Here is a 26618-nt window from a genome sequence, read left to right on the forward strand (position 1 = left end):
GAGTGGGTCACTTATTAACCGGGGAATTAGAGAAACAGAGCCCCTGGTCTAACCAGTCTCTAGCAAAATTTGGGCAATAACTTTCATGGGCAAGAAAAGAAATGAGGACAAGGAGAGAGAAATATTGGCAGGAACCTGTTTGTCTGCCAGTCTTTATCATGTATTCCTCCGTGACTAACCTGGAGGTAAAGTACTATAGCTGTCTCCCAGCTAGAAGACACGGAAATAAGTCCACGGAGCTAAGTGTGAAGGAGGTGTCTGTCAAGCAGGACTGTCCCCTCATTGCCTGTCACTCTATCCAGGCTGTGAGCACCTCTGCCTTTCCCAGAAAGAAGGGATGAGAGCTGGCCCACCCCATCCAGGCAACTCTACTGCCTCAATGCGGCCTCCCCCAGCCCTGTTCACAACCCACAGGCTAACATGTAACACCATTCTGAGGACAACACACTTGTCCTTCATGAATTCTCACTTTGTAATGAAACTGGGTCCAGAAGAAGTGAGGCCCTGCTTCTATCTGGAATTCCACCAGATAGGGAGGGGAGCCAGTCCCTTCTATTTTGCAAGGGGCAAGGACAGGCGCCTGGTATTGAGGGACAGCCTAGTGGTAACTACATCAGCCTTGGTGTACGACTCTCCACTGTAGATGTCAGCAAATGCACAGACAGGATTTCCTTTTCCCTTTTTTTCACTTTGGGTTGTTAAAGAAGTTCAATTTTCAAACATTTGCCAGCACGCCATTGGCTTCTTCTCTCTGCAGGAGAAGGGATAATATGAGTGGGGATGCTTGGGAACAACTTTGAGTTTAATATTAATATTCATGTGATTTATGACTACTGATATCAGAACAATCAAAGGGTCTTATTGAAAATGTTTGCTGGGCTGTTCTGAGTCAGGAGCTTATAGAGGGAGACCCTGGAATCTGCCTTTTCTTTCAGGTCTCTTAAGATGATACTTTGGTGTCTGAGTTTAGTTGTCAAAACTTTTTTATCCTCTCTGTCATATCGAGGGACACCCCAGCTACACACAGCAAAGGTTAGACCATCAAAGGAGGTAAAATTCTGCCTATTTCCTGAATGCCTGCCATATACTAGCTGAAGATAGGGGAAGCCAGGGTCTCCATTGGTTCTCTTCCTCTGAGATAATGTTAGAAGCCTAGTGATGAACAGATGTTGGAATCAGATAGACTCTGGCTCACATCACCTTTAGGGGTGAGTTTGCCTGCTAGATCTTCTGAAAGAATCTATTAACACACGGAAATGCATGGGAGTTTCTTAGTTGGTTAAACAATTTGAAGTTAGAAGAACTAAGTTAGAACCTGGATCTAATTTATATGATGTGTGTAATAAAAGGCAACCCCTAACCTCTCCAGGACTCCATTGCCCACTCTATAAAACCAGCTACGGAGGTTTGAGAAAACCAAGCAGAATGCTGTGAAAGCCTGCTGTTCACACAGTGCTGGGTAGATGTCCTTTCCCCAGCTCACTCATTCTTGCTAGTGGTTCTTCTTAGCGTTATGAGAACTGTCTCTGGGTGTGCTGAAAATTACTAAATATTTCTTGTTGTGCATGCATTTTAAATGAGAATACTGAATATAAACCTCAACTGTCAGAACCAATAGGGAAGATGGGTAGATGAATAACAGCATAGACAGACAGACAGACAGGTAGATAGGCTGACCAATAAGGTCTTGGAGGCTGAAGAGTTCCACACTCCACTGTGTAATACCTGGAGTCACAGGACTACTCCTGCTTGTGTAGTTCACAGTCTTGTAAACCTGAAAGCCTGGGCAGAGATTTCAGTCCAGATCTTAAGTCTGAGGAACAAGAGCACCAAAGGCAGGAGAACGTTAGTGTCCCAGCTCAGAGAGCCAAAGTAATCTTCCTCTGCCTCTCTGTTCTCTCCTGACCCTCAACAGTGTGCATGCTGCCCAGACACTTGGGGTTGGGCAGGGTGGGGGTGGGGGTGGCTCTGCTTCAGTCAATCCAAATACTAGTCTCTTCTGGAAACACCATTATAGACATACCCAAGAATAATAATCAGGTATGTGGGCATCCCATAGGCCATCAAGTTAACACATATCATTGGTTGTCATATGTAGGTATGAGCCACACAAAGAAAAATAAACCAAAAAACAAACAAACAAACAAAAAAACAATAAAACAAAAAACAAATCCTAAAAGCACACACAGAGCTACACAGAGCTACTGACTGGAGATTGCCACAGGGAGGCAGCATGGAGTTATAAACAAACCATTAAGCCACTGGTCAGGAATTGAATGCACTTCTACAGAAAACTACCACAGCCTCAGAAATTTAACCCACATGCCCGTGACCTGGGTTCTGTGGGTCAGGAGTCGTTGGAGGCATTTTTCAGGGCTGGAGACTCCTCTGTGCTTGGCTAGGAGAGATCTGCTTCCATAGTGCTTGTGGTTTGGGCAGAATTCAGTTTCCCCAGTTGCAGGCTTGACAGGTCAAGGAAAGGCTAGCTCGATCCCCACCCAGTACACTCTCCTTTGCAGCTCTCTGAAAGCTTTGTTCCATTCAGGAAATCTTTGTCATTCAACAGTGGTAATTGATATCTACCAAAGGCTGGCCCCATACTAAGAGTTCAGGTTACAGAGATGTCAAGAAAAAAGAAAAAGGGTGTGGATAATCCTTAGCACATTTTGTAACCCAAAACAGCCTAATTCAAAGCCAGACTCAGTTACTTACTGGCCATTTGACCTTGACCAAGCCATTTAACTTCACTTTTTCTTAGTTAAACAGGAAATAACAACAGCTACTCTACACACCTAGCATTCTGTAGAAGATCATTAAACTTTAGTGGCCTTTTCCTTTCAAGGAGAATTGAAATCACAGGCACTAACACATAGCACACATCACGTGCTATGATCAATGCTGTAACATTCAAAAGTGCAAGGAAAGCAAAAGGAGATGTTTGTTCTACCAGAGATGATGGGGAGGGACAGCTTCCATCAGAGGAGCTGACAGCAATATTCCAGAGCAGGAAGGGAAGCGTAGCACAAAAGCAACGTTGTCCTATACCTAGTCTGTGCCTTCGTCTGCTTCCAAATGAGGCAGCTTCTGTGCCCTGAAGTTAGCTCAGAGATAAGACAATCTCTCCCTTCTGTGACAGATGACTGACATTTTTATTTTTGTGCCATGCTGGAAAAAGTGCTTTCTCTCTCAACCAGAAATATGAAATAATCTTACTTGCAGCTAAGTTAACGCTGAGAATTGAAATACATTGAAATCCCAAATTTTGATTCCAAGAAGAATGTCAGGTGAGTCTGAGAGACCCCCCAACTCAATGTTTTTAGATCTCTAAACAACTAGCCCAGCACACAGTAACTTGTTTTCTGCTTTCAGCTTGAAAAAGATAGCCCACCGTGTTCTAGTTCCAATGTTTAACTATACAATACCCGAAGGATGTTTGCTCCAGATAATCTCTAGCCTTCCTTCCTTACTTCCTCATTCTGTACTTCCCCATTCCGTGTTTTGTCCTCCTCTCCTTGCCTTGTGAATTGTGGCCTCCAATCCTTGCCTTGTGATTTTTCCCCTTTAAATACCCCTGACTTCAGTTGCACGGGGTCCTCAGTCCTCTACCCCTGCCTGGGGTATGGCTGTGGAACCCAGAATTCTGGAATAAAGAAATCCTCATGCTATTGCATCGAGACCGTTTCTCGCGAGTGATTTGGGTGTCGCCTTCCGGGATGTGGGGTGCTGGGGCACCCTCGGTTTTTGGGGGGGTCTTATAAGTCCTGCCCCAAGTGTGTGTGTAACACATCTTGGAAAGTGTGTTAGATAGAAATTAATGCTGTGAGACTGAGGCACACATATAACCTAGGAGCCTTACAGTTGCCATAGGTACACTTGGGATTACCTGGTGTTTATATAGCCAGAGTTGCATGATCTTAATAACTTAGATTCCCAGAATCCCAGATGGTTAGTACGAAAAGGCCTCTCAAAGTTAGATTCTGATGGAGAAATCAAGGTCAAGACAAAAGCATGACCCATTCAGGCCCACAGAGAAAAGTCCTTAACTTCCAACTCCGGAGTGCAGCCCTCTAAGCCTGACCCAGTCTTCTTGCTTTTGTACCCTCATTACTTCCAAGAGACTGGTAAGTTTACAGTGGGTCTTCTCAGATTTTACACTGTAGTCATGGATGCGACTCAAGTAAGGCGAGTTCCCTTTGGTCCAAGATCAACACTGACATCTCCCAGGCTCTTAGCAATCTCCCCAGTACTAGGACCCTGAAGGCGGCAGAAGTGGGCTCTAAGGGCAAGAAATGCATTTCAGATATTTATCTCCTTCAATTACTTTTCTACAAAATAAGCACCCTTCTTGAATGGATTCATGAGTGCATTCAGCCCTTCCAAGGGAATGCCTGCCATGTTTTTTTAAGACTCGGGGGAGCCTTAACTTACTGGAGACCCCCTGAGTGAACAGGAATCATGCAAAAAAATAAGAGGAATTTTACTTAATCCAGCATGCTGGTTCTGCCCTGCACATGGGGAGAGAATGACCACATTCAGCCCTTGTAGCAGGCCTTTATACAGACCTCAGGGCCAATGATCTTGGAATAACCCTGAATACCTCCCTGTGGTCTGAGGAATATAATTTAGGCTCTCCCTTCTGGGAGGGGCAAGTGTTCCATGACCTTTCTAAAGCTCCTGAGCTAACCCTTTCAGTTTGACCACCATTCCAGGCTTCAGTGAGCAGAACTCTGTCTGATCTGTCATTTAGGAGGAAGGGGAAGGGGGTGCTGCTCACTAGCTGAGCACACACCTGCATTACCTGAGTGAGGAACTGCCAAGGCAAAGGCTGGCCTGGGAGTCTGTCCGGTAGGAATTATGTGTACTGCCTTAATTCACATGGGGAGACCTGGCCGGAAGCGGGTAGCATCATTCTCTAGTTCCAGACCCCAAACCACTGAGAGCAGAGAAAGTTCACTGAGAACAGTACATACTCACATTGACTTCTCTCCACTCTTGCCTGTGCATGTGCTGTGACTAGCTGCTTCAAGTTCCTGCCTTGACTGGCCCCAGTAATGGAGTGTGACCTGGAACTGTGAGCTAAAATAAGCCCTTTCTCCATTAAGTTGTTTTTTGTCAAGGTCTATTATCACAGCAACAAAACCAAAACTAGGGCAGCTCACATCACTTTTGTAGAGTGCTTTGTAAAGTGGGTGTCTTCCGGGCTGAATACCTCTTATCTAACTTATTATACTTGGGAACAGAAGTCTCAGACTTCAGAGTTTCTTCCATTTTGGAATATTTGCATGGACTTTCCCGGTTGGGCATCCTTAATCCAAAACACCAGAATGTGAAACTTTTAAAACTTTTTCCATGATGGTGTTCAGAAGCTTGTTTCATCTTTTCAGATTGGGTGTGTTCTCCCCATATCTCAATTTATAAGTTTAAAATCCAAAAGGTTTTGAGAGTTTAGAGAACAGGCTCAAGTTCAGAGGTGACAGGTACCAGATTCACTGTGTGTGCTCTCTGTCTTCGCTGTCTCTGGTACGTGGTTCTTTCGTGCAGCCCTGACAGCAGTCTGTGTTAAAGCTTTACTTTTAAAATCCGAACATCCTGCCAAACACCTCCGAAGGCTCTTGAATGCCCACTTGAGGTAAACAGTCCAAACGGTTTAGCTGAACAATCAAGACCTTTGACAATCTGGGCTCTAAGAAGACTTGATGTGCCCACTTTACTCCACTCTTCCAGTGCCCCGAGGTTTCCCCAAAGGATGCTTTTGAGTCTTTATGCATTGTGCTTGCCGCCATCATGCCCTGCCCCTCTCTTTCTGCCTAAAGAAATCATGATTTTCCTGTAAGGCTCCTTCAGATGTCACTTCCCTAGTGACGCTTGCTCATTCTCTTCTAGCAAAATACTCTTTCCTCTGCTTTCTCTAGTATGTTCTAGGGCTTTCTGCAAGAGCCTCTTTGGCCTTGTCTTGGTCCTGGAGGTCTACAAGCCTCAATGACAGGTATTGTATTTTATTTTTCTTTGAATCCTCCATTCCCAGTACCCAGTAGCATCAACATTTATAGAAGTAAACAGGCCTAATCCTTTCACGCATTCGTTTTTCAGTTTTTTGAAGACTTAAGGCCTTGCCATACTACCATCTTAGTTATGCCGAATAAATAGTCTCAAATAGTTAATCTGTTTCTTAGAAGGTCTCATGTACAGATTTCTTAGCTGGTTATTTGCTTCCAGGTGTCAACTGGTCACTTTTCTTCTTTCTATGTATGACACCAAGGTTAACACTTGATGGCCCAGATATAGCACCGACAGGAGAGTGTGAGGACTCTGATTTGTGACCTGGAGGGAGTGCTTCCTATACCATGGCCCTATGGGATCCTGCTCCTCCTGTATTTTCTCTCATTCCTCAGTAATCTGGTAGGTGTTCTTTCTCCTGTTTTAAAGCCGACGATCCTAGCCATCTGGTTAACATCACAAGCCCAGAGTACTGTGAGCCTTCGGTCAACTGATAACTGTAGATCATTTTAACATCAACTACTGTCAAGTTATTATATCTTCCAGTTACCAGCTAGCAGTAGACTTCAGGGCAACCAAGGACAAAAGGGATCAGTGTCTTTAGAAGGGTACAAAACCGAAGCACGGAGAAAAGGCATGTTGGATTAAAGACCAGCTGCCAACAGTACCAGCCTTGATCTAAGAGCTTAGGCAGTGACAGGAGTTTCTCAACCACATAGCTTCCAGGAACTATTTTTATTTGGTATTTTATAGGGGGAGAGAGAGAGAGAGAAGTGTTTCAGATAAATAGAGAGGCCCAGGGCTCAGCCGGCCTCTACAAAGCACTCACCTTATCAGAATCTGCATATCAAATGGGTGGGTGCTACCGGGAGACAATAAGGAAACTGTTTCTCTGGCCTGTGGCTTGGGAGGGAGAGGGTCTGCTGTGTACCTCCATTCCTTAAACATCTACAAAGCAACAGTGCTATTCTACCTGTGAGGTGTTGGGGATAGAGTGGACACGAAGCTCCTCCCTCTGAGCATAGCAGAAGACAGAAAGAATAACAGGCAACACATCTTAGTTAAGCAATGGAAGTATGCGTCCAGGCTGCCAGGGCAGCAAGAGGAGAGCTAGTTGTCCCATCTCTAGGTGAGGATGCAAGAGACATAAGAGACATTTAACATTTCCAGGGAAGGCACTCCTCATTCATGTGTAGGCGTTAACCCAGTGAAGACAGTGGGGGTGGGGAGGACTTCCAGGTATGGCAAATGCAAAAACAGAATGAAGTTTGCTAAGTGTGGGAGGAATTACAAGCAGCTCAAGGTCGATAGTTCAAGAGTCTGGGGAGGTAGATAGGTTTAAGTGTCTGGTGTGTGTTAGACCTTGTGGTGAACTTTTTACATGCTTTATTTCTGAATATTACCTTACCCTATGACTATGACCTTACTACATCTCTCTGGACCTCACTGGTAAAATGAAGACTAGTGAATTCTAATATACCACTTAAGATGGTATTCTTGAGTAAAAACATTCAAGTCTCTGGTTGGAGAGATGGCTCAGTGGTTAAGGGCACTGACTGCTCTTCTGAAGGTCTTGAGTTCAAATTCCAGCAACCACATGATGACTTACAACCATCTGTAAAGAGATCTGATGCCCTCTTCTGGTGCATCTGAAGACAGCTGCAGTGTACTTATAATAATAAATAATTTTTTTAAAAAAGACATTCAAATCTTATGATCTGTCTACCATGTTCACTGGTTAACTTAAGTGACATTTGAGCATCATGGTGGTCTTGTACCCAGAAGTTGTAGACAGAGTATTCCAGAAGACTCTGTTAGGCTTAAAGCCATTTACCTATACCTGTAGGATTTGGAAAATGTAGATTATAACTCCTGCCTGCCAGATTCACTGTGATAAAAGCCATTGGAAAGGGTCAGATGGTGAACTGTGTTCATTGAGAGCTAAGAGAGAGAGAGCCTGGCTGCCTTGGAGGACAGGTCAAGGCTTCTTGAAAGAGAGAGGTTGCATTGTGGTAGGTCATAAGATGCAGAGTGTTGTCAGGAGAGACTGATCAGGGGCATTCCAGGCCAAGGTAACAAGGAGAGCTTGGCAAAATTAACCAAATACCATACACATCTAACTGCCCACCCCACTGCTCACTCCTTCTACCTTTGGAATTCCCAGCTGACATTTGAGATTCTCTGTAACTAGCTCATGGTTCTAGGTCTCCTCTACCTGGACCCTCTGCTCTGCCCACACGAATCCACTTGTCACCTAATTGAGCTTTTTAGCTTTGTGTTCCTTATATACATGCTCCATACAAGGCCCCACTCCCTTAACTCCAGGACAAGCCCCTAATCAACTTTTCTTCCCAATTGTTGAAGGTCCACTTAAAATCCCACCTTGTCTTTGTAATCCTTCTTGGGTCTCTCTTCTATACATAACAGCATTTTGATTACATACCTGTTGTTTCATTTTCCTGTCTTACTTCATAGTCTGTCTCCACTGGATTCTAAACTCCTTGAAAAATACATCTCTCCCAAGGGTCTTACACATGGAGCCCCTCAGGTGTAACTGAGAGGATCAGCTCCTCAGTAAACATGTGAGCTCTGAGCTCCCTAAACTCAGGCATGCGCACTGGCTGTCCAAGCCACATCCAGTTCCAGCATCAGAACCTTGGCTAGCTTTTGACAGGGGATGTGTTTCTGATGGGAGCCTGAGGATGAAGCTGGCTGAGAGGCATGGAGTGGAGAGGCAGGAATGAGTCTAATGGGTGTAATAAAAATAAAATTGGGGTTATGGTAGCACAAGCCTGTAGTCTCAATACTAGGAAGACAGAGAGGCAGGAGGATCATTAGTTCAAGGCAACTGAGAGGTTACACTGAGTTCAAGGGCAGCCTACACACTGAGAGTACTTCAAACAAAACAATCCATCCTAATGGTCCCACAAAGAATACTTGAGAGCCACTGTTTGGTCACATTTACCAAATTGTGATGTAGATACACCGTTTTTACTTTACAGATGAGCAGACTCACGGAGGTTTGGGGCTTGCAGAGGCATTAATAAGGTGCTTGTTCTTGTCCTGTGGGAGATCAAGGAGTCTGTGCTAATGCATTCTCTCTCCACTGTGTTGGACCTGCCAGGTCATGTCACGGTTTTCTGTGAGGAGACAGTAGGTTCAGAGTTCCTAGTAAATCAGATTTTAAAAAACGTTCAACCCTCCTTCAGGTCCAAATCTGGAAAGCAGATGATAGGTCTAAACTGCCCTTGTAATGACCTCAATCAGACAGCCTCAAAGCAGAAAAGCAATCCCAAAAGACACACGGGAAGATGTGAGCTGGGTGCTACCAGAATCCTGACGGAGGCCAGCTCCTGTCCAGGCCTCTCCTTCCCCTACTACCCTTTAAGGACCAGAAGCCATGCTTTTCTGCTGCCTTTGCCAGTTCTGCCCTGAGATTGTCAAGGGCACAATCAAAGTAAAATGCTGACTTTCCGTTGGCAATAGCACACCAGTCACTCCTGTTTGCTATTCTTCTAGAAGGCTCTGCCAGGTTTAATTCTTTAATGGAATACATGTAGCATGCCTTCCTAGCATCCTTCCTTTTTTAAAGAGCTTGCATCTTGATTAATTTCTCATTCCCTCATTCCCCATTGTCTCTGTTTTTGCTTATGACCCCAAGGTCACAGCATCTGTCCAATTTCACTCTCCAGCTGCTTCTCCAGCTTAAAAACCCATTGATCTCTCTCTCTCTCTCTCTTTTAAATCCAAACATTAAACAATTAATGACATCTATGATGGCTGTATCCTGGGATACTAAGTGGAGTATAAATGAAACTCGTGTGTCCAAGGAAACCAGCCTCACTTAAAATATTCCAATATAATACATTTCATACGCTGGTGCTTATGAAGTGACCACTCAGAGAAGGGAACAGTGAGCCTCTTTTTTTACTTTTGTAAAACGACATGTCAGAGATGTTTTGAGCTGGATCTGAGAGAAAAGCAGGGAGCAAAAGGACAATGTGTAGTTTTATTTACTTTTTAGCAAAGTAGTCGGGAGTCCTCCTTGCTCTGTGAGCACTGGAGCTACAGGTGTGAAGGAGGAGCCTGCCTCTCAAGCAGCCTTCAGCCTAGAAAGAGAGGTTGCAGCCAGTTCACAGGAGATCAGAGAAATTCAAAGGACTCAGGTATGTAAATGTGCAAGCGGCTCTGTAGATGAGAGAGCTCATGGCAAGGCCTTTAAAGCAGTTCTCAGTTAACAGTGAGCAACGACCATGAAGAAATGAACTCTACCAACAACCCGAAGGTGCTGGAAGCAGACCTTTCCCTCACTGAGGCTCCAGAGGCCTTGGTTTCAGCCTTGGACACACTGAGCAGAGAGCCCAGTCACACTGGGTTCTGACCTCCAGAGCTTATCAGTAGGTATTGCTTGAAGCTGCTAATTTGTGTCAGCCTCTCTTGCAGCAACAGCATTGTTGCCATAGCTATTTACACGTTTGCTTCCTAACAAGGAGTCTGTACCTATCTCTATTACCTAGGTGCTTCTTACTAACTAAATTTCCACTGAATGAGCGTGTAAGACTCGGAGATGCAGATCACAGACACATTGTGTCTACTCTGCTTTCCCAAGGATGAGAGTCACCCACCTTACACAGAAGGATCCTTGGACAGAGAACAGCACCCCTCCTCCCTCTAGGAGGATATTGCAGGGCCCGGCCCCACAGCAAAACAAGTCATCAGCTTTGAGTGTCCCCAAGCATGGGTTAGATGGACTTTTTCCAAGGTGCTCTGCTGACACAGACACCATCCATCAGTACACGTCTTATGACACGAGAACTTTAAACTTTTAAACTTTTAAATTTTTTCTACTTGCAACCTGTTCTTGCCTGAAAAATCTTTATGTGACTTTGGATAAGTTTATAAAATAGGCATACAAATCAAATGTTGACATCATAAATTTGTTTCACAACAATTCTTTGCTAAACATAATTTTATCATTTATCAGAGATTAAAAGCAGGATAGGTACACTTATTTTTGTAGAAATGGTTATGTCTCAGCTGAGTATTTGAAGCTATATAAAGGTGGGAAGAAAATCAACTCCACCAAGTTGTCTTCTAGCCTCCACATGCACACTGCTGGATGTGTGAACTCCCATCCCACATGTGCACCCCCCCATACCCCAGGCCCCCACATGCACACTGTTGGACTGTTGGACATACCCCTCCCATCCCACGTGTGCACCCCCCACACCCCAGCCTTCCACATGCACACTGTTGGACTGTTGGACATACCCCTCCCATCCCACGTGTGCACCCCCCACACCCCAGCCTTCCACATGCACACTGTTGGACTGTTGGACATACCCCTCCCATCCCACGTGTGCACCCCCCACACCCCAGCCTTCCACATGCACACTGTTGGACTGTTGGACATACCCCTCCCATCCCACCTGTGCACCCCCCACACCCCAGCCTTCCACATGCACACTGTTGGACTGTTGGACGTGCCCCTCCCATCCCACCTGTGTACCCCCCACACCCCAGCCTTCCACATGCACACTGTTGGACTGTTGGACGTACCCCTCCCATCCCACGTGTGCACCCCCCACACCCCAGCCTTCCACATGCACACTGTTGGACTGTTGGACGTGCCCCTCCCATCCCACGTGTGCACCCCCCACACCCCAGCCTTCCACATGCACACTGTTGGACTGTTGGACGTGCCCCTCCCATCCCACGTGTGCACCCCCCACACCCCAGCCTTCCACATGCACACTGTTGGACTGTTGGACGTGCCCCTCCCATCCCACAAGCATGCTCCACACACTCCAGGCCCCCACCGAGAAGTTGGATTCTGAATGATATTACACCCAAGGCAATCTCAGCAGAGCTGGAGTCTCACGGTTTTTATTTTCCCATAGCACACTGCCTATATATGACATCTTTTGTGGCTAAAACAGAGCCTTTTATTCAAAAGTCGAACTCCATTTATTGACCTCTAGAAATGTTTTATACTGTTTTTAACATGAAAAGTATAGCTATACTATGAAAAAAACTCCACAACATGAGCTTCCTACGCTGTGAAGTTCTGCTCCTCCTTGATTCCTTCTGTCTGTTCAGGTGGTTTTTTGAGACAGGCTGGCAGAGAGCTCTTTACAAAGCCAAGGACAGACAGCCTTGCACTTCCCATCCTCCTGCCTTCACCTCCCAAGTGCTGGGATAACAGGTGTGTGCTGTTGTACACAGCATGACTCTTTTTTTCTTTCAACGGTTCAAAATGTAAGAACAAAGCTGGGGCCATGGATCAGCAGGTGAAAGCATTTTCTGTGCCAGCCTGACAACCTGAATTAATTCCCCAGGTCTGTGTAAAATGTCTGATGTGCTGGTGACCTCAGCAGGGCAGAGACAGGGGAGGAAGCTGGAAGTTCTCAAGCCAGCTAGCCTGCAGTATTCAACAACTGCAGCAATAGGAATAGTGGCAGAGAGCCTGCCTCAAACAGGGTAGAGGGAGAGAACCAACCCCCTAAAGAGTGACCTCTGACCGCTACGTGTACACGGTGGCACATGTGTGTCTACTCTCCTCCTCTCTCCTATTCTTCCTCCTGCATGCACAATAAATAAATGACAAAATTTCAAGTTTTTAAAAATCAAGCCATTTTGAGTTTCTGTCCAGAGGGGTAAAATTTAGCGCAAGGACAATTGCTTGGTGATCCTGCTCCAGATAATTTGTTCCTTCTTACTGGTCTTTGCTTATATAGTCATTCATTTGGGAATATTTATGAATTGCCTACCAGGTTCTGTTGCAGATTAGGCACTAATTAAAAACATTCTTTTAAGAAACTTATTGTATATGGAGGAAGAAATAATCATGTTAACCAGTGATGAGGCAAAAAGTATTAATAAATAAATGACCTTGGAGAAGGTCAGAAGATTATATGGCAGGCTTTGAGAGCTAATGGAAGATGGGGAAATCATCTCAAATTCAACAGTGGTTGAGAAAGGAGGACTGCTTGAGTTCCTTTGTGTGGCCACCACTTTCGGTGTGACACTGGTACTGGCAGACCCTCGGACAGCTCCCTTATTGTGTGCCTCGGTTTTCTTACCTACAAATAAGAATTGTTACACTACTTACAGGTTTGTTGTGAGAAGTCTGTGTCCCAGGAATGAATGAGTTAAGACAGTATGTGTGAAGCACCTACTGAGTGCCTGGCTTACAGTAAACAGTGGGAAATGCTTTGATATTCACCATTATGGAAGACTGCATGAAGGCTGTATTGAGTCAGTTGCTTGAAAGACAGGGAGGTCTTAGACACATGGTGATGGGAGAGAAAAGCATTCTAAGTTGGAAAGTTTATGGGGAAGCCTGGAGCACACAGAGGACAAATTAAAAACAAGTCAGTCAAAGGAGAAGAAAGGAGGATAGTGGGAAATAAATTTAGAAATGTGGTTATACCATGGAGAGCCTTGAATGCCAGGCTGAGAAGTTTGGATTGTGGCCCATTGCTAATGAGGTCTTATTAAGTTTTATGAAGTAGGAGACACGCTGCCAGAATCTGGCAACTGTGGGCGGCAAATTGGAGAGAACACAATCTGGATTTAGGTTACAGCCCCTATAGTTACTTTATTGGACCTGGGTAATGAAAGGAAATCATTTCAAAACCACCATTATGGTTTGCATCTTAAATATCTCCTAAAAGTTAGTGCATTGAAGGCTTGGTCCTCAGTGTAGCAGTGTTTAGAGGTGGGACATTTTGGGAGGTGGTTGGATCATGAAGGATCTAACCTTATGAATGGATAAATCAACAGACAGATTCATAACTTAATGGGTCTGGGGAGAAGGCCTTTGCTGTACAAATGAGTCTCTTATTGCTTCCTTACCACACACATAAAAGCCAATGGGTAGGGACTAGCAAGGCGGCCCAGTGGGTAAAGAACTGGCTGTGAAATCATGATGCACCCACGTAAAACCCGACACGGGGATGGGAAGTGAGGACAGGCAAATCCCTGGGCTTCACAGACTAGCCAGCTGAGCTAATTAGTGAGGTCGAGGTTCACTGAATAATGATGAAAAGCAATAGAAAAAGACATTGGGTCTCTACAGGTACTCACAGGCCCATGAACACATACACGCATGCAACACACAGTTAGCCAGGTGAAGGAACAAGGCATGGAAACCTCTGGAATGGTAAGGCCAAAGCTTCCTTTGATTTCTCTCAGGCTCGCTGGCAACAGGGTGCAGAACACAACTACCATGGCTCTACCCCCAGATGGCTGAGAGGCTGGCAGTGCCGTTGCCTGAAGTGCTGAGCAGAGACAGGGGAGGTCTAGGGAAGTCACTACTTAACTGCTTAGCCCGTGAAGTCCATGGGCTCCACACGGAACTGTGGAGTGGAAATGAAGCTGAAAGTGAGCCGGTCTGAGCACAGGACTGATGGCTGAAGCCAAGCGCTCTGGGGCAAGCCTTTCAGCAGCCCGAGACCGGCATCTGAGAGGGGCTCTCCACTCTTTGTTTTACTGTTTTGTTTGTGAAGCAGGGTCTTGCTATGTAGCCCAGGCTGGATTTGAGCTGGTGACTTTCTGTCTCCGGCTCTCAAGTGTTGGGAGTGCCAACCCATTTGAAAGTGAGGGAAACTGAAGGCAGAGATGGTGAGGTCAGCCTCATAGTTTATAACCAACTGCTCTGCCCCAGGTCTACCACGGCTAGCCTTTTCAGAGCTCCAACACAAACAGCCCCTCAGACTTTTGATCACGGGCTACTCAATGAGATTCTGGATTTCTTACTGTCCTGTGATGGTATATATATACACCATGGGTAAAGCAACTTGGGAGAAAAGGGTTTTTATTTTGCTTACACTTCCAGGTAACAGCCCATTATTGAGGGGAGTCAGGGCGGGAAGGGAGCAGGAGGAAGGAGCTGCCGCAGACCCTAGAGGGATGCTGTTACTGGCTCAACATTTCTCCTTTTCCTGGAGAGCTGTGGGCACAAGGATCTTCACGCTGTGCTTCCAACGAAGCATTATTTACTTTTATTTTTTTAATTTTTTTCCAACAAAGCATTATTAAGAAGAAGATACCCCAGTTCACTGACCCCTGAAAGGATCTTAGGGGCACCCTGAGTCTCAAGGTGCATATTACCATGAGCTCAAAACACCCAATTTGGATGACCTTTCCTTCCGTCTCTGCTTCATCCTTTGACTCCATCCTTCCTCCCATGAGTACCTTGATCCCCCTTCTAAGACGCACTGAAGCATCCACACTTTGGTCTTCCTTCTTCTTGTATTTCATGTGGTCTGTGAATTGTATCTTGGGTATTCCAAACTTTTGGGCTAATATTCACTTGTCAGTGAGTGCACACCACGTGTGTTCTTTCGTGATTGGGTTACCTCACTCAGGTTGATATTTTCAAGTTCCATCCATTTGCCTGTGAATTTCATAAAGTCTTTGTTTTTAATAGTTGAGTAGTACTCCATTGTGTAAATGTACCACATCTTCTGTATCCATTCCTCTGTTGAGAGACATCTGGGTTCTTTCCAGCTTCTGGCTATTATAAATAAGGCTGCTATGAACATAGTGGGGCATGTGTCCTTATTACATGTTGGAGCATCTTCTGGGTATATGCCCAGGAATGGTATAGCTGAGTGGTCAGGTTGTACTATGTCCAATTTTCTGAGGAACCTCCAGACTGATTTCCAGAGTGGTTGTACCAGCTTGCAATCCCACCAGCAATGGAGTGTTCCTTTCTCCACATTCTCGACAGTACCTGCTGTCACCTGAGTTTTTGATCTTACCCATTCTGACTGGTGTGAGGTGGAATCTCAGGGTTGTTTTGATTTGCATTTCCCTGATGACTAAAGATGTTCAATATTTCTTTAGGTGCTTCTCTGCTATTCACGTTTCCTCAATTGAGAGTTCTGTTTAGCTCCATTCCCCATATTTTAATTGGTTATTTGGTTCTCTGGAGTCCAACTTCTTGAGTTCTTTGTATATATTGGATATTATCCTTCTATCAGATATAGGACTGGTAAAGATCTTTTCCCAATCTGTTGGTTGCCGCTTTGTCCTATTGACAGTGTCCTTTGCCTTACAGAGCTTTGCAATTTTATGAGGTCTCATTTGTCAATTCTTGATCATAGAGCATAAGCCATTGGTGTTCTGTTCAGGCAAATTTCCTCTGTGCCCATGTGTTCGAGGCTTATCCTCACTTTCTCTTCTATTGGATCCAGTGTATCTGGTTTTATGTGGAGGTCCTTGATACACTTGGACTTTAGCTTTGTACAGAGAGAAGGAAAGGCCATCCAGAGACTGCTGCACTTACACTTGGGAATCCATCCCATATACAGTTGCCAAACACAGATGCTGTCTTAGTCAAAGTTTCTATTCCTGTACAAGGTTTTTATTCCATGCACATGGTCATGATGACCATGAAGCAAATTGGGGAGGAAAGGGTTTATTCATTTATACTGTGGAAACACTGCTGTTGATCACCAAAGGAAGTCAGGACTGGAACTCAAGCAGGTCAGGAAGCAGGAGCTGATGCAGAGGCCATGGAGGGATGTTTCTTCTAGCTAGCTGCAAATCATATATGTTAAGGTGTGTCCTTGTGTGTTAGTCAGGGTTCTCTGGAGTCACAGCGTATCGGCAGTCTCTATATAGTTAGGGAATTTGTCGATGACTTACAGTCTGTAGTCCAACTCCCCAACAATGGTCAGCAGCAGCTGTGGATGGAAGTCCAAGGATCTAACAGTTACCCAGTCCCACAAGGCAAGCAGGCAAGGAAGACAGAGTGAGTCTTCCTTCTTCCAATGTCCTTATATAGGTCTCCAGCAGAGGGTGTGGCCCAGATTAAAGGCTTGTGATACCTCACCTTTAATCTCAGATGACCATGAACTCAGAGATCTCCTTGTCTTAATCTTCTGGTATTCATAGCCTCTATGCTTCAAGATCTCCATGACAAGATCCAGGTCAGAAACTTGGATCTCTCAAGCTTCCAGATTAGGATCATAGGTGAACCTTCCAATTCTGGATTGTAGTTCATTCCAGATACAGTCAAGTTGGCAACCAGGAATAGCCACTGCAGATGCTACTGAAGATGCTGGGAAGTGCTTGCTTGCAGGACCTGAGATGGCTGTCTCCTGAGAGGCTCTGCCAGAGCCTGACAAATACAGAGGGGGATGCTCGTAGCCAACCATTGGACTGAGCATGGGGTCCCCAATGGAGGAGTTGGAGAAGGAACTAAAGGAGCTGAGGGGATTTGCAGCCCCATGGAGGGGTGCAACAGTGTCAACTGGCCAGACCCCCGGGAGCTCCTGGGGACTGGACCACCAACCAAAGAGTTCACATGGAGGGACCCTTGGTTCTGGCCATATATATGGCAGAGGATAACCTTGTTGGACATCAGTGGGAGGAGCGGCCCTTGGGCCTGAGGGAGTTTGATGTCCCAGTATACAGGAATGTGTGGAGGGGGGAAGGTGGAGGATGGGGGGGAGCAGGAATGGGTGGGTGGGAGAGCAGCTTTATAGAGGCAGAGGATGAGATAGTGGGTTTCCTGAGGGGAGACCTGGAAAGGGGATAGCATTTGAAATGTAAATAAAGAAAATATCCAACTAAGAGGGAAAAAACCAATTTGAAGTTCTAATCTAAATGTGCAAGGAACACCCATGCTTTGGTGCCCCTTCCCTCTCTAATTTTAACAGCTTCACCTCCATGTTCCCAGAGCTTCGCTGACTGATAGCCACCCCTGCCACACCTTTGCTCTCAGCCTTTGCTTATGCTGAGATGCCTTTCCTTGCAGCTCCCCTTAGGAAACAGACTGAATGAGCTTGGGGCTGAGTGTGGGCTGCGCTCCTGGAACCCTCGAGTTCTGGTGTGAGGTCCACAGCTGTGATAAAGACCACTACCAAAAGCAACTTGGGAGAGGAAACGGTTTATTTGGCTTACACTTCCACAACACTGTTTAGAGCAGCAACATGGAGACAGGAACTGAAGCAGAAGCGCTGGAGGGACATTGCTTTACTGGCCTTTCTTTCTATCACTTAGGACCACCAGCCCAAGGGGCACACCTCCCACATCAATCTTTAGTCAAGAAAATGCGCTCTCGGACTTTGCCTACAGGCCAATCTGATGGAGACAGTTCTGCAACTGAGATTCCACCTTCCCAGATAAGTGTAGATTTGTTTCGGACTGATAAAAATCAGTCTGCTCTTTCCCTAACACCTGACCCTTGGGGGCAAGAGCACAGCCTTTGAAATTGTCCTTGAAATTGTGTGACCTTGGGGAAGTAACTCTCCCTCCTAGGACTTCAGTTTCAGGCCAAAACATCACATTAGTGAAATGCAATTGTGTGTGGGGTTGAGGGAGCATCTTTGGAAGAACTCAGGGTCACCATCTGTAGCATGCTAAGATTCAAAGCCAACTCCGGGGCAAAAGAGAAGGCCTGATTTTGTAAGTGCTGTTGCGCCTTTGGGGCACACTCATTTTCTCTTCCTAGCATTCTTCCTCCTGCTTGAGCATAGGAAAGAGAAAAGGTGCGAAGGAACTCTTTTAAGGTCACTCCATAGTCGGCCACCAGCCGGGTGGGGGCTGAGGGCCTACAGGATTCGAACCTGGAACCTCAGAGGGAGACGCGAGCCATACAGTGGGTCCCGGCTCTTCTTAGGGCAGGCGGTCGCGAGGCCAGGAGGCGCGAGCGGGGTCGCCCCTTCCCGCCGCCCCGCGCGCGCGCGCCCGCGCGCGAGCCCAACGGCCGCGGCGCGCGCCACCTCGCGGCTGGAGTCCCTGGTGGGCGGGGCCGGGCAGCTCTCGCCCCCGCCTCCCGCCCCTCGGCCGCCGCCTCGGTGGAGCCCCCCGCCGCCCGCCGCCGCCTCAGCCGAGCCGCTCTCCTGAGCCGCCGCGCGCCCCTGCCGGCGTCCTCGCTCGCTCCCTGCGCAGCGGAAACATGGCGGCTGGAAGGGAGTGAGTGAGCCGCCCGCGCCCCGCGCCGCTGTCGCCCTCAGGTAAGCGCCTCGCTGCCACCGCCAGCCGGGCCCGGGCCCTGAGGGGCCCGCCTTACGGAGTCCCCGCCCGGTGACCCCTCTGTCCGTGTCCGCGGCCCTCGGGCGGTCGTGTCAACCCGGCCCGAACCCCGGCGGCCTGCGCCGCATCCGCTCGGGCCCAGTGTCCGGCGGCGGCCTGACGCGCCGGGGTCGGCCGGGGGCGCGGCGCGCGAGTCCCCACGCAGGGCCCCTTCGGAGCGGGGAGCAGGGCTTGGGGCGGATCCGGGAAGCCTGGCTCGGGCCCAGTGCGGGGGCTCTTTCGGGTTGGTGCGACGCGTCGCCAGGGATTCGCCTGGCTTCCAGCAGCGGAGCACCGGGGGCCGTGGGCGCTGTGGACGCCGTGGGCTGTGTGCCGGCGTCCCGGGGCTGGGAGGAAACTCACGTGTGCCACCTGCCTGGAGCCGGGCCAGCACCCGGCGGCTACAGCAGGTTTCGAACCTCAGACGGGGAGCGGCGGACAACCTTGGAGCACAGCAGTGAAAGGGGTTCCCAGGTAGATGAGTGAACCCCAAAAGCGAAGAGGACTGAGAGTCATCCAGGTTCCCCCTACTCTATTCGGAATGGAAGTATCTTTTAAATTCCGAATAATACCCTAATCATTTGGCGAGCCTTTTAGGACGGCTTTTATTCCGTCCTAATACCTTTCCAAAGTAAGACCATCCAGGCTGGCCCTGGGGGGGGAATTTGGTTCTAGGTAGAAAGGAACGCGGTCTCCAGGCTGTCTCCCCGCTTTCTGCTTCGTTTCCCTCAGGGGCAGCTGTTAAGAGTGAAGATAGTAATCGGGTCCCCTGAGTCTTATTTTGGCTAACTCCCAATTCCTTTAGTCTTTCCCTTTCCTCTGGTCTTGGATCCGCTCCTTTGATGAGCACTAGTTTGCCCATATTGCCCTCACAGAAGAGCTTATTGTGAGCAGAGAGACCACGCTCAACCGTTTCTGAGGGAAGAGCTTGGACCCTATAGGACTGACCTTAAATAAAAAGTATTCTCCCTTCCTCATTTCGTGCTGCGTTGAACTTAGCGGGTGGGGGCTGGGAGCCGTGAGGGAAAGCCTAGAGTAGCATGTGTTCGCCCAAGCTAAAAGAGATCATCCTGTTTTGTGGTTTCTCTTCCTTTGAAAAATTGAACACTTCATCAAGTGAGCTAATGTATATCAAAAGATTGTACAGTGTAATATATCATGCAGATAAAAGAGATTATTTTTGCTCTAAAAAGGACTGAGCCCTAGATTGATGCCAAGCTGCAATTTAATATTTGCTTGGAGAGAGAACTGCTTTACTACAATGAACTCTGCCTTTTCCCCTGCCAACAGAAGGCCTCAACTTACTGTGAAAAACAACACTTTCTGTTGCTCAATAAAAAACATTTCTTTTTTTTTTTTGTTAAGTTTATTTCTTTTAAGTCACTTAGCCTTGGTGGTACGGTAGGGTTAAAGTACTTAAAAAGGATCTTTTTTTCAGTTTCTTAGACCCTTTGCCTAAGCATCCCTTCAAACAAGTAATTTCTTAAGCCCATCAGAGAAGTGATGGCCTTGTAGATAAAATACTAAGCTCTGCATCTGGGACCTTGTTCAAGATCTGAGTGAAGTTTCACTGTTTTTATAACTAAGGCGAGCACATACCAGCAGTCAGAACCATGTTTATCTTTGTTCTTACGTCTTTGATTCTTGAATTGTTTGGTGATTTTAAAGTTTGTAGAACGTTTGTCAAAATTTTTAAAAGTATTTATTTTTAATTTGTGTGTGTGTTTATATGTAGTTGTCCGTGGAGGTCAGAGGAATAAGATCTCCCTCCAGCTGGAGTTATAGGCATTTGTAAGATAACAGTTGGGTGCTAAGAGCTGGGCTTGGTTCCTCTGGAAGAGAGATACATGATCTTAAACACTGAGCTATCTCTCCAGCCCCACTCATGTCAGATTTTAATTTCTGGTATGTTTGTACAAATCCTGTTTCACTTTTGTGTAACTTGTTAAAAAATTATATGGCACCATTCTGTACAGAACTGTATAGGTAGAGAAGTCTCTGAATCCTCCAGTGTAAGGATTCAAAACTGGGAACACACTGGTATGAGCATTGCAATGAAATTTAAACTTGCTGTATTGTAGCCTTTATCCTTCCCTGCTACCATGTGTCAGGCATTGTGTAATGTATAGTGTGGAGCTGGACTGATGTGGTGCTTACACAGACTATCTCAATAAGAGACCGAGGGCTTTTGAACTAAATAAGCAGGCTTTGAGGGAGGGCTGTGGGGAGAATGAACCCAGGCTTTGGTGATAAGGGGGCCAAGAGGAGTAGAATATGCCTTAGAGAAAATAGAACAAATAAAGGAAAAGTGTGAGAAAAGGAGTGACCCCCCCACACACACACACAAAACCCACAGCATTTTGTGACTGCCAATAATGTAACAGTAGAGATAAAATGTAGTAAATTATGAAGCTGCAGTCAGGCAGAGGCTGTGTCATGGTGGACCTTGTATATATAAACATTGTGAAATTAATTCAGTGGGGGATGTTCTTTAATCACTGAAGGCTTACTAAAAAATCTAGACATGATTGAAGTAACATTAAAAATGGTCACAGGGATGAAAAAGAAATGAGTTTGAGAAAGGTTATGAGGTCTTATGTGTTTGAGGGAATAATTTGTGTTGTACTCAGGCCTTAGACTTGGATGACCATGGGAGGATGGTGTCATTACTTGAAACAGGAAACATTTGAAGATGGCTTTATTTATTTTTTATTCTTAGGTTTAGCAATTTTTTGAGTTAGACCAGGGGACAAATATAATGGAAGTAATGTGGAGGAAAATAGATTGTGGTTAGAACATAAAATATTAGTTTATTATTATAAATAATAAAGTTGTCTGATGTGGAACTGTTCTAGGTGACAACTAGATATGTGTGTATATATGTGTGTTCAGGGATGGCTAACTGAAATAAAACGGAAGCGAAGGTCATTGAAGTGGAGTATGACGGAGCTGTGAGGACAGCAAAGTGATTTAGGATGATGGGATGACCCAGGTGCAGTTAAGATAAAGGATTAATTGAGGTAGTAGATGACACAGGAGGCAGGCGGGCAGAAAATGGTATTGCCAGATGGCACAAGCCTCAGAGGAGGACTTGTAAATGCAGGAGTGGATAAGTCGGGTTTTTACCTTTCCTTTCTTACAAGCAGGGTTCTGATCTCATTTTTATTCAGGGCTCACATCAAATATTGTTTGCACCAAAGAGTCTTTTGAGTCTTGAAAATAAGGGAAAAATACTATACATTGAATCTTTTCTGCCCATATACAAAGAGATTTTTCTCTGATGCTTGTAGGTAAGTAGGAAACAATTAGATAAAGCAGTGAGATTAACCCATGTTTTTGGGACAGTCTAGTAGAAGAGTCTTTGGTTTTGGATTTAGAAACACCAGGATTCACATCTATGCTCTGTTGCTTTCTAACCTTATGACTGTAAATACCCTGATAAATATTAAAAAAAAATAATAAATGAATAAAAAGAAATTCTTATTTCATAGAATTTCAAAGTTTACATAACATAAGAGGCACTAGAAAAGCAACTGGCTCTTTATATAAGTAAAGTAAATGTTAATTTTCTTGTCTCTATTTTTTAATCGGCTTATGCTCTGCTTGCAGAAATAAAAGCTTTCCCCCCGACACTTACTAAATTATTAGGCAGAATGCAGTAAGTGCTCTTTTACCCAAGGGAGCTAAAGGTACAGTAGGAAAGAGCAATCGCTTTCAACATTTGGAAATAAGTTTAGTCTTCATATTCAAGATAAATTTTCTTTGGTCCCTGGAGATATTTCAGTAGATTAAATAATAATTATGGTTAGATACCAAGTATACTCTATCAAGTATAGAGTATTTTTGTTTCAAATTATTAGATTTGACACAAATTTGGGTCTTTGTTTAAGTCAGCAACAGGCTATGTGGCTAGAGAAACGGACTGAGCTGTTCTGTGAAAGCCTCAACACTTATCAGTTTGGAATTGGTTCCAGATATATTAGTGAGTGATAGGTTGTCCTCTTTACCTACCTCAGTTCACTGTGTGTTCAATTATACGCATTAATTCAGAAGTTCAGATTTTTGTTTGAAGTAAATAAATCCTCTTTGAAAATAAGTCCTCCTGTAGGCCAATTTCAGATTAACAAAGTAACTGTTATGGTTTGTTCTGAAGCTGAAGTTTAATCCTTGCAAGGACCTTACTTGGTAGATAGGTTCAGTCAGACACTGGATTTTATTGGTAAAAGAGATTCTTTCCCATTATACTGTCTTAGACTTAAAACAAAGCCCAGGTCTCTCATTGTTGCTTAATATTAACTGCATAGAGGCAGGTCACTTTGATTCTCAGACACTCAGCGGCTTCTTTCTTTTTTAAAGTTTTATTTTATGTATGTGAGTACATTGTAGCTGTCTTCAGACATACCAGAAGAGGGCATCAGATCCCATTACAGATGGTTGTGAATCACCATGTGGTTGCTGGGAAGTGAACTCAGGACCTCTGGAAGAGCAGCGGTGCTCTTAACCACTGAGCCATCTCCCCAGCCCCGACATTCAGCTTCTTTATAAAATGAGGGAAGGTATAGCTGTAAGGTTGAAGAGAGTGAGTAAATTCTTGGTAGTTGTTGGTCACAGAAGACACTGAAATGTTGGGTCCCCTTTCCTTATCTGAAATTGATACCTTAGCCAAAGCTTTAATGCTAACTCTAGCTATCAAGAACCTTCTGCTATGAGTTGTTTTGATAACCTTATGGTTGGATAAACCCAGAAACTGTTGGTCTCCCAGCCTCTTTAGTCATTTGTCATCTTTGGTATTATTGTTCTTTTTTGTTGTTGTTGTTTTGTTTTTTTGTTTTTTTCAAGACAGGGTTTCTCTGTATAGCCCTGGCTGTCCTGGAACTCACTCTGTAGACCAGGCTGGCCTCAAACTCACAAATCCGCCTTCCTCTGCCTCCCAAGTGCTGGGATTAAAGGCATGCGCCACCACTGTCCGGTGACTGTTCTTTTTTTTTTCCCCCACACTTAATTCTTTTATTTTTCTTGTGGTAAAAACTCCTATGTGGTAGCCACAGCTGGAGCCTGGGTCCTCTGAACAGAGACTCTGGTGTGGGTTTTCACAAGATGATCAGTGAATTCCTGATAAGGAGACTTGGTGAACACAGTCTCTTTCCAGAGGTCCGGGGTCAGGTAGCTTAGGTCTTGGAGATGGCATCAAAGGTGGCCTTGGCAAAGTTGCCCAGGGTGGCAGTGCAGCCCCTGGCTGATGTGTAGCAGTCGTCTATACCGGCCATCATCAGGAGCTTCTTGGGCACAGGAGCAGAGACAATGCCAGTGCCTCTGGGGGCAGGGATGAGACTCACCAGCACAGAGCCATAGTGGCCTGTCACCTTACACGGAACCGTGTGGGGCTTGCCAATCTTGTTTCCCAGTAGCCTCTCTGCACAGGGACGATGGAGAGCTTGGACAAGATGATGGCCCCTCGGATGGCAGTGGCGACCTCCTTGGAGCATTTAATACCAAGACCAATGTGACCATTGTAGTCCCCAATAGCAACGAATGCCTTGAACCTGGTCCTCTGACCAGTCCGAGTCTGCTTCTGCACTGGCATTATTTTCAGAACCTCATCCTTTAGGGATGCGCCCAGGAAAAAGTCAATGATCTCAGACTCTTTAATGGGCAGGGAGAACAGGTAGATTATCCTCCAAGGACTTGATCTTCATGTCCTTAACCAGGAGGCCCAGCTTGGTGACGGGGGATTCACTCCTTGTCTTCAGCTTTACCTCCATGGCCCCTGGCCCAAAGACCACTGCTGAATTTTCCGCGGAAGCCGCCGAGGCCTCCTAATCTTGGGCCCCCAGGTTCTCCAGGCCCTACTGCTGAACCGGCGTCATCTGCCATTTGGTGTTTTCCCGAAGAAGAAGAAGCAACTGTTCTTTTTTTAAAGATGCATTTATTATTATATGTAAGTACACTGTAGCTGTCTTTAGACACTCCAGAAGAGGGCGTCAGATCACATTACAGATGGTTGTGAGCCACCATGCGGTTTCTGGGATTTGAACTCAGGACCTTCGGAAGAGCAGTCAGTGCTCCTAACCACTGAGCCATCTCACCAGCCCCTGGTATTATTATTCTTGTCTGTCCTGACTTCCTCTTTCTCTCTCTCCTAAGCCTTATTCTCTTCTTCTTAAGCATTTTTACATGTTCTTCCAAACTCCTGTTTTCCTGTGTTGACCATTTCACTGGTGGTGGTGTGTGTGCCCATTGAGTTCTGACAAGGATATTGATTGTTCTGTAACCCTTTAAAATATCATCTACATTCATCTCAATGGGAAAATTGAGGATAACTAATTTTTCTGTCACCACTATTTCCAGACAATGTCTTTTCCTTGTTAAAATGCCTATGGTTTTCTGGAATAGGTGCTACACACAGATCTTCTTTATCATTTAGGATATGGCACACACTGTCCCCCTTACAACCTTTACTCTCCTCATTCTGAGTGACTTCCGTGTTCACATAGATTATTTTCCTCCAAAATATTGGTTTCTTCTACTCAAGAGATCATCCCTGTATCAGATGCATGTCCCTGTTTTATCCTTTGTCATCTAGAGCTGCTCACCTCTGAAGTGATCAATGAAAGTGAGCAGTTTTGTTTAGAACTCCTCCTCTGCCTGGCCTTTGATTAGCCTCATTAGGTCATCCAGCGACCTATCACTCCTTCTCTTTCCAGGTCAATTTTGTTAGCATACTTTTAAAATTCACTCTCATCATTTCCCTCTAGTTCCATGTTCCAGTTTTCTGTCCCTGATGGCTGAAGTCATAAACCTTGTTGACTCAGACTGACCTCTTTCTTTGTCTGCATCAGTGTTACCCAGCCTGAGACAAGCCACACCGTTGCACTGCTGCTGCCATTGGACTTTTACTACACACTTACTTCTTTGTCCTGTTCTCTATAATGTCTTCTGTAAAAAGACAACAACGGAAACCCAACAGCTCTCTTTTCAGGCTTCTGACCTTTTTAATTCCTCTTCTTTGTCTCAACATATCAATATGGCCAACTGCTTAAAAATGTAGATACCATGAAAAGGATATTTGTCTCATTTTCCTTCTAACAAAGTTGCTCTAAATTACATATCTCTGTTTTCCTACATCTTCTGTTTGCCTAAACTAAATCTCTGAGCCCCATCTTTTCCTGGTTGCTAACCTTTTTCTCTCTTCTGATGCCTACACACACACACACACACACACACACACACACACCTTATCAATGAAATCTTGTAAACTGCTTACCCTTTATACAAACTTAAGTTGTATACACTGGATACACTGTATGTGTATGTATGTATGTGTATGTGTGTGTGTGTATGTATATATATATATATATATATATATACTTTCTCATCTTTTTAATACATTTTATTTTAGAGGTGTGTGTGTGTGTGTGTTGGTGCACATGTGAAAGTCAAGTCACAGGTCCTGAGATTTAAACTCATGTCATCAGACTTGGCAGCAAGCACCTTCACATGCTGAGCCATCTTGCAGATCCTCACTTTTTGTTTTTACCATGTCTTGACTTAATAAGGTTTAGTTTCCTAATCTGAAAATAGAAGCAGTTGGG

At 45.4% G+C, this 26618-nt stretch overlaps 1 protein-coding gene and 1 pseudogene across 1 annotated transcript in view; one reads left to right on the forward strand and one right to left on the reverse strand.

The window, feature by feature from the left end:
* The first annotated feature begins 18703 nt into the window (after positions 1-18703).
* Positions 18704-26618, forward strand: part of Scmh1 (Scm polycomb group protein homolog 1) — a 136383-nt gene continuing 128468 nt past the window's right edge. The window contains exon 1 of the mRNA XM_052177218.1: positions 18704-18968. The gene's annotated coding sequence lies outside the window, so the exon portion shown is untranslated. The remainder of the gene's footprint in view (positions 18969-26618) is intronic.
* LOC127681205 (40S ribosomal protein S2-like) lies at positions 24031-24900 on the reverse strand (annotated as a pseudogene).

This window comes from Apodemus sylvaticus, chromosome 3, assembly GCF_947179515.1.
Source record: "Apodemus sylvaticus chromosome 3, mApoSyl1.1, whole genome shotgun sequence".
NCBI classification, from domain to species: domain Eukaryota; kingdom Metazoa; phylum Chordata; class Mammalia; order Rodentia; family Muridae; genus Apodemus; species Apodemus sylvaticus.